Source organism: Mustela putorius, unplaced genomic scaffold (genome assembly GCF_011764305.1).
Source record: "Mustela putorius furo isolate JIRA1106 unplaced genomic scaffold, ASM1176430v1.1 tig00003923_pilon_pilon_pilon, whole genome shotgun sequence".
In the NCBI taxonomy this organism is placed as follows: Eukaryota; Metazoa; Chordata; class Mammalia; order Carnivora; family Mustelidae; genus Mustela; species Mustela putorius.
The window spans coordinates 13,293,386-13,300,184 of record NW_025422068.1 but is presented as its reverse complement, the minus strand read 5'-3'; the positions used below and the strand labels follow the sequence as shown (position 1 = coordinate 13,300,184).

Sequence of the window (6,799 nt, the reverse complement as noted above, 5' to 3'; positions counted from 1 at the left end):
CCTCTCTCTGTCCCTCCTTCTTGCTTGTGTGCTAGCTCTGTTTCTCTGTCTCTCTGTCTCTCTCTCAAAAAAAAAAAAAAATAAGAACAGGAGAAACAGATAATTCAAAATGACTTTATATTGGTAGTCATGTGACAATAACATCAAAGATGAAATTTGACTTTCTTTTTATTATTTTGGTTTTGTGTTCTTTTTTTCCTCATAATCAATCTGGATAATATTAACTACCTAATAGAATATGTGTCATATCACCCCATATAGACTACAATTAAGAATACTAACAATGTTGGGCCTGGGTGGTTCAGTGGGTTAAGCCTCTGCCTTTGGCTCAGGTAATGATCTCAGGGTCCTGGGACAGAGCCATGCATTGGGCTCTCTGCTCAGCAGGGAGCCTGCTTCCCCCCCCCTCCGCCTGCCTCTCTGCCTACTTGTGACCTCTGTATATCAAACAAATAAATAAAATCCTTAAAAAAAAATATTAACAATGTCAATTTCATTGGTAATTATAAATATTACATTTTCCATCTTATCAAAATTGAAGTTGTGAATATAAATTATAACCAATGACATCAATAAGATATTTGGTTTCATATTTAATCCAAATGTCATGCTAGGGAAATAAAATAGCTCTTCTAGTTTTTCCTCAGCAAGTTGTCATAATCACACAAAATGTGAAACTAAATTGCTCTGAATAGACCCAGGACCTGCTCTAGCTTTTACAATGTGTATGGAGATACTCGTACACAATTATTTGAGTATATGGAAATTATTAACTGTGAAATAATTTGTATATGACTTTAATACTTTATTAAAATAATGCATGGGCATGACATCAACAAATCACAGAGAAAAAAGATGGTCTTAGAACCGATTCCTCCTGACACCCAAGGTGAATACTTAAATTATGTGGTCCAATACTCTCCTGATATTTTAAATAATATGTTTATCTTCAAATACTTGATTTTTAAATCCCAAATACCAGACTGTGGTTTGTAAATGAGGCTACTATGAATGAGATGCTGCTCCCATCACCACCTTCATCCGTTTTCTCTCCTCCCCTGCTCTCATCACTGTTACATACTACTTTATGTTTGGGGGTGTGCATTGATGGCATTGTTTAATTTTCTGGAAATTACTGGCTTTATATAAAAATATAGCATTATTGTAAAACCTGATACTATTTTATTGTTTACTGCTGATTATATAACTTCTAAATATATCATTATAATTTCTATAAAGAAGTTTAAGAACATAAATTTTTGGCTGATACTAAGAATTGTCAAGAAATTGTTTACAAGAAGATAGAATTTTCCAAAAAATCTTTAATAAATAATTTATCATTAATGCTTTTGTGTTTTTTGCACTGTATTTAAATAGTATACATCATATATAACAGTTCTAAGAGAAGTTTTATTTTAATTTTCAATCTTTAATTTTTATGCCACATGCATTTTTAAGAATACTTGTATCTATGTGTGTATACATATATTGAATTAGTTTATATCTAAACATGTATATCAATTAGTTTGTACTATACATATGTATATAACATATATGTTTAATTCGTTTTTATTAATTCTATAATTTTCTATTATTTTAAGATTTTATTTGACAGAGAGAGGGACAGCCAGATAGGGAACACAAGCAAGGGGAATAAGAGAGGGAGAAGCAAGCTTCCTGCAGTGTAGGGAGCCTGATTCAGGGTTCAATCTCAGCACCCCAGATCATGACCTGAGCCAAAAGCAGAGGATAAACCAAGCCACACAGGGTCCCCTACTATTATCTATTCTTTTTTTTTAAAGATTTTATTTATTTATTTAACAGACAGAGATCAGAAGTAGGCAGAGAGAGAGAGGAGGAAGCAGGCTCCCCACTGAGCAGAGAACCCGATATGGGGCTCGATCCCAGGACCCTGAGATCATGACCCGAGCTGAAGGCAGAGGCTTAACCCACTGAGCCACCCAGGCGCCCCAACCTATTCTTAAATGTCAAAATTTTATGTTTAATTTTTTTCTTGTTTTCTTACTGATCAATTTTCTCCAGCTTCTCTTTTGAAACTTTAAATGAATATATATATATATATATATATATGACATATATATATTCTGATATATATGTCAGAAGTATCTGACACCTTATTGTTATCTGACACTTCCTTTTATATAAAACAAAATATATGAACTGTATATTTAACAACTTCTAATAGTATCCTGAGCTTGTTTGCTGATAGTATTCTCTCTTCAGGAGAATGCCTCCACTCATTCTCATTAAAAAATATTCTCAAGATTGCATTTCTCTTTTTCTTTTATGTAAAGAAAGTTTTCTTAAAATTCCTTCTTCCTAAAGGTCCTGAACTATTTCTTCTCTTGTCCATTCACACCACTGCCTTCTCCAATTTTTATTAAATTTATAATGTATTTATTTCTTTATTATCATGTCATGTCATTTGGATTTTATGATAGAGCAATTATATATATATATATATATATACACTAAACACTTATCTAGAGGTAGAAAGTGTTTTAGATAGATAAAAAAGAAATAAAGAGGGCACATGGTATGATGAGCACTGGGGGATATACACAACTAATGAATTATTGATATTGTAAAAAAAACTAATGATGCATTATACTTTGGATAATTGAATTTAAATAAAAATAGGAATAAGTACAAAATGATATCATAAAGCAATGTTTAATGTTATGTAAATGTTGAGAAACAGATGGACAGAACAGACATCTTTCAGGAGAGCTTGAGCATATAGGAAAGCAACAATGAAATTGGATTATAGATACCCAGAGAAAGGGTCTAATTTAATTTGAGCATTCAAAAGTTAGGTAAGGATGCAGAAGAAAATGGCTTTACATAAATTGTATTTGATAATACAAAATCATTATAGATTTCTGAAACAAGCAAATAATGACATTAGTCATCTAAGGAGCTGTTCTGCTAAAATTTTAAGAACACAAAAAGGTAATCTAGATCTTCACATGATCTAATACGCTACTACAGATTCAGAGAGAGTAGGGTTTAAATATAAAAGAAAAATACCCTAAGGGTAAAAATAATGTACTAATATGGGCCTATAATCTATGCATTTACATTGATTTACTATGTATTCATTTAATTTCTAAAATATGCTTTGAAGATAAGTGAATTTATGTAAGGAAATATAATATTATATCCTAATCAAGTTATTATTAAAAGAAATATATTATTCTCACAAAGTCATAGATTTCTAGAAAGTATTTTGGCCTCAGACATTTGCCTCATCAAGGTTTTATCTATGAAGCAAAACTAAGGAATTTTTTTTCAAAAAAATCATTTAAAACCTGCAATGTTCAATGAATAAATCATGGTGTGACTAAAATAATGACATAAAAATAGTATTCTGTATTTTATTAACTTACTATTATTATTTACTATTATTATTACTATTTTGTCTGTTTTTAGAAAAAAACTAAATTAATGTCCCATGGAAAATTACAATCAAACTTTTATTGATTTCATATTATTGGAGTTGTTCCCACCTTCAAGAATTGGCCTGTTCTTCATTCTCATTGTTCTCATTTTCTTAATGGCTCTTTTTGGCAACCTGTCCATGATCATCCTCATCCTATGTGGACACCAATATCCACACACCCATGTATTTTATACTTAGTCAACTCTCCCTCATAGATCTAAACTACATCTCCACAATTGTCCCCAAAATGGCATCCAGTTATCTTGGAAATAAGTTTATTTCTTTTATTGGGTGTGGGGTTCAGAGTTTCTTCTTCTTGATTTTAGCTGGTGGAGAAGGATTACTATTGGCCTCTATGGCCTATGATCATTACGTGGCTTTTGCTTTCCTCTCCACTATGCCATTTGTATGAAAAAAAGAGTATGAGTGCTGATGATAACAGGATCTTGGATAATGGGCTCAGTCAACTCCTGTGTTCACACTTCATATATTCTACATATCGCTTATTGCCAGTCTAGAGAGATCAACCACTTCTTCTGTGATGTTCTAGCCATGTTAAATGTGACCTGGGTTTATGAGTACACAGTGTTTGTGAGCACCACACTCTGCCTTATGTTTCCTTTCATTGGTACTGCATGCTCCTATGGCTGGGTCCTTGATGCTATCTGCCACATGCAATCAACAAATGGGAGGAAGAAGGACTATTCAATCTGCAGAACCCATTTCACTGTGGTCACTTTCTACTATGCATCCTTTGTTTATACTTATCTAAACCCTAGAACCCTCCAATCACCAACAGAGAACAATATTCTTGCTGTCTTCTACACCATACTGAATCTGTCATATACAGCTTGAGAAACAAGGAAGTGATGGGGGCTCTGAGACAACTGATTCAGAGAATCCAAACTGTGAAAATGTAGACAATATACATTAATTCCAAAGCTTCAGTTACATGTTAACTCAGCTGTGTGCCATTGTGAAGAAATATATATATATATATATATATATATATATATATATATATATTATGCTTTGAATGAAAGAACTTAATATAGAGGTTTAAATAAATTGAGGTTGTCCATATACTTATTTTTAATTCTAAGGCCTACTTGTGTTTTCTTTGTGATTTTTTTTTACATCTATAAAAAGGAATGCATTTTCCACTAACTTGTAGGCAGAAATATTTTACTAATATTTCATTTCTTTGGATATATAACCAGAAGAGGGAGTGCTGGATCATATGGTAGTTCTATTTTCAATTTTTTTTTGAGGTTCATACGTACCATTTTCCATAATGACTGTGCCGATTAACATTCTATCAATAGTGGGAGAGACTTAAAAATATGTAAATATGGATATTTCATAACTATGTCGATTAAGCATTTTGTTTTTAATAGAGCAGTTGATAATTAAAAACTTGACTTATAGAATGATATTTGGTTATAGCAAGCTACTCCCCAAATTCAAATTAAGTGGAATTTTCTCAACACAAGTAACTTGGTGATGTCAAATTAGTATAGGAAAACACAATAGTTGCTTCTTGTTGAAAGATTTGTCCTTTTAACTACAGGACTCTGAAATTTGAAGAAATGTGAAAAAATGTAAAAGAAAATATTAAAAAGGACAAAACAGACAAACGCGGGGCACCTGGGTGGCTCAGTCATTAAGCACCTTCCTTTGGCTCAGGTCAGGATCCCAGGATACTGGGATCAAGCCCTGCATCAGGCTCCCTGCTTGGCAGGGAGTCTGTTTTTTCCTTCCCCACTCCTCCTATTTATATTACCTGTCTCACTGTCTCTCTCTCTGTCAAATAAATAAATAAACTCCTAAAAAAAAAATGGAAGAAAAGAAAAATGCACCACACTGACCAAATACCTAAAAAAAATTTCATATATTGTGAGGGACACACAGAAACATTTCAGACAAAATGGTGAGCCAATTAGACAATTACAAGCGAATATAAGCATTTTGTTCTTTCAGTGCTGTGAACTAATCGATTTTATTTAATTCTCAATTTTTTTCCTCGAGTACTTTATAATCTCTTTCCTTCAGTTACTGAATCATTGCCTTACTCCAGATCCTCATCCTCTCTCTTTATCTCTATTTTTAAAATATTTTATTTATTTGAGAGTGAGTGATAGCAGGAGAGGGAGAGAGACTCTCCTGCAGACTCCCTGCTGAGCACAGAGCCCCATATAGTGCTTGATCCCAGAAAGACGAGATCATGACCTCAGCCAAAATCAAGAGTGGTACACTTAACCCATTGAGCCATTCAGGAAGCCTAGTCTTCATCCTTTCTTTATTGGAGTATTTTCTAGCAATATTTCCCAACTGAATAAAAACATATATTATCAGCCAGAGTTCCTAAATGGAAAGAGACATATTTATTTAGTCTAATTTTAACAAATAATGTAATTTTTAACTCAGCTGTGTGCCATTGTGAAGAAATATATATATATATATATATATATATATATATATATATATATATATTATGCTTTGAATGAAAGAACTTGAAAAACTTAAAGAGTCTCTAAATATGGAAGTAAATCATGTCTGAAAACTGTGCAACAGAAAAAAAAAAAAAAAAAAAGAAAAGGAAAGGGAAAAAAGTGTCCAACAGGACCCTGAGAATGAGTCCTGTAAGGATACTACCATTACCTATTTTGGGTGCCATTTGAGACTCAGAACTATGTGATGGATTCTCCTGAAAATTTTATAAATTTATTTTCATTTTATTCATTTCCATTTAGAGGTTGTGCCCTCTCTCTCTCTCTCTCTCTCTCTCTCTTTTGTTTTTTTGAGTGACCCATTCCCAAGATAAAGTGTTCAAAAAGATAATCTAATATACAGTGTAGATATATGTCTTGGCTATAGCTATAAGTCTGGTAGAGAAGTGAATATTTGAGTTCTATTATGGATATTGAAATGTTTGCTCCTTAAGAAATGTCAAAAGAAAGTTAAGAAAAAGAAATAATTATAAACAGGGTTGTAGACTTTCTGCTTAAGACTTAAGGAGTCATGGGACCCTTTATCTATTCACAGGGGCCATTATGTGTGACATATAGGTATTGGTGATAAATTTGTTTTAGGTACAATGTGTGGAAAATATACTTGAGTATTGAAAAAAGTAAATATTTGGATTCTTAGAGTCAGGATGGCAGAGAAATAGCATGATGAGCCAATAGCAGGTAGCAGGAGATCAGTTAGATAACTTATCAAACCATTGTGAACACCTAAAAATCCAAAACAAGATCAAAGAGAAGAAAAGCAAAAATTCTAGAAACAGAAAATCGACCACTTTCGGAAAGGTAGGACCAGTGGAGAAGCAAATCC

The 6,799-nt window shown here is 32.6% G+C and overlaps 1 pseudogene; it reads left to right on the top strand.

Moving 5' to 3' along the window:
* Positions 1 to 3,475: 3,475 nt before the first annotated feature.
* LOC101691430 lies at positions 3,476 to 4,383 on the top strand (annotated as a pseudogene).
* Positions 4,384 to 6,799: the final 2,416 nt, after the last annotated feature.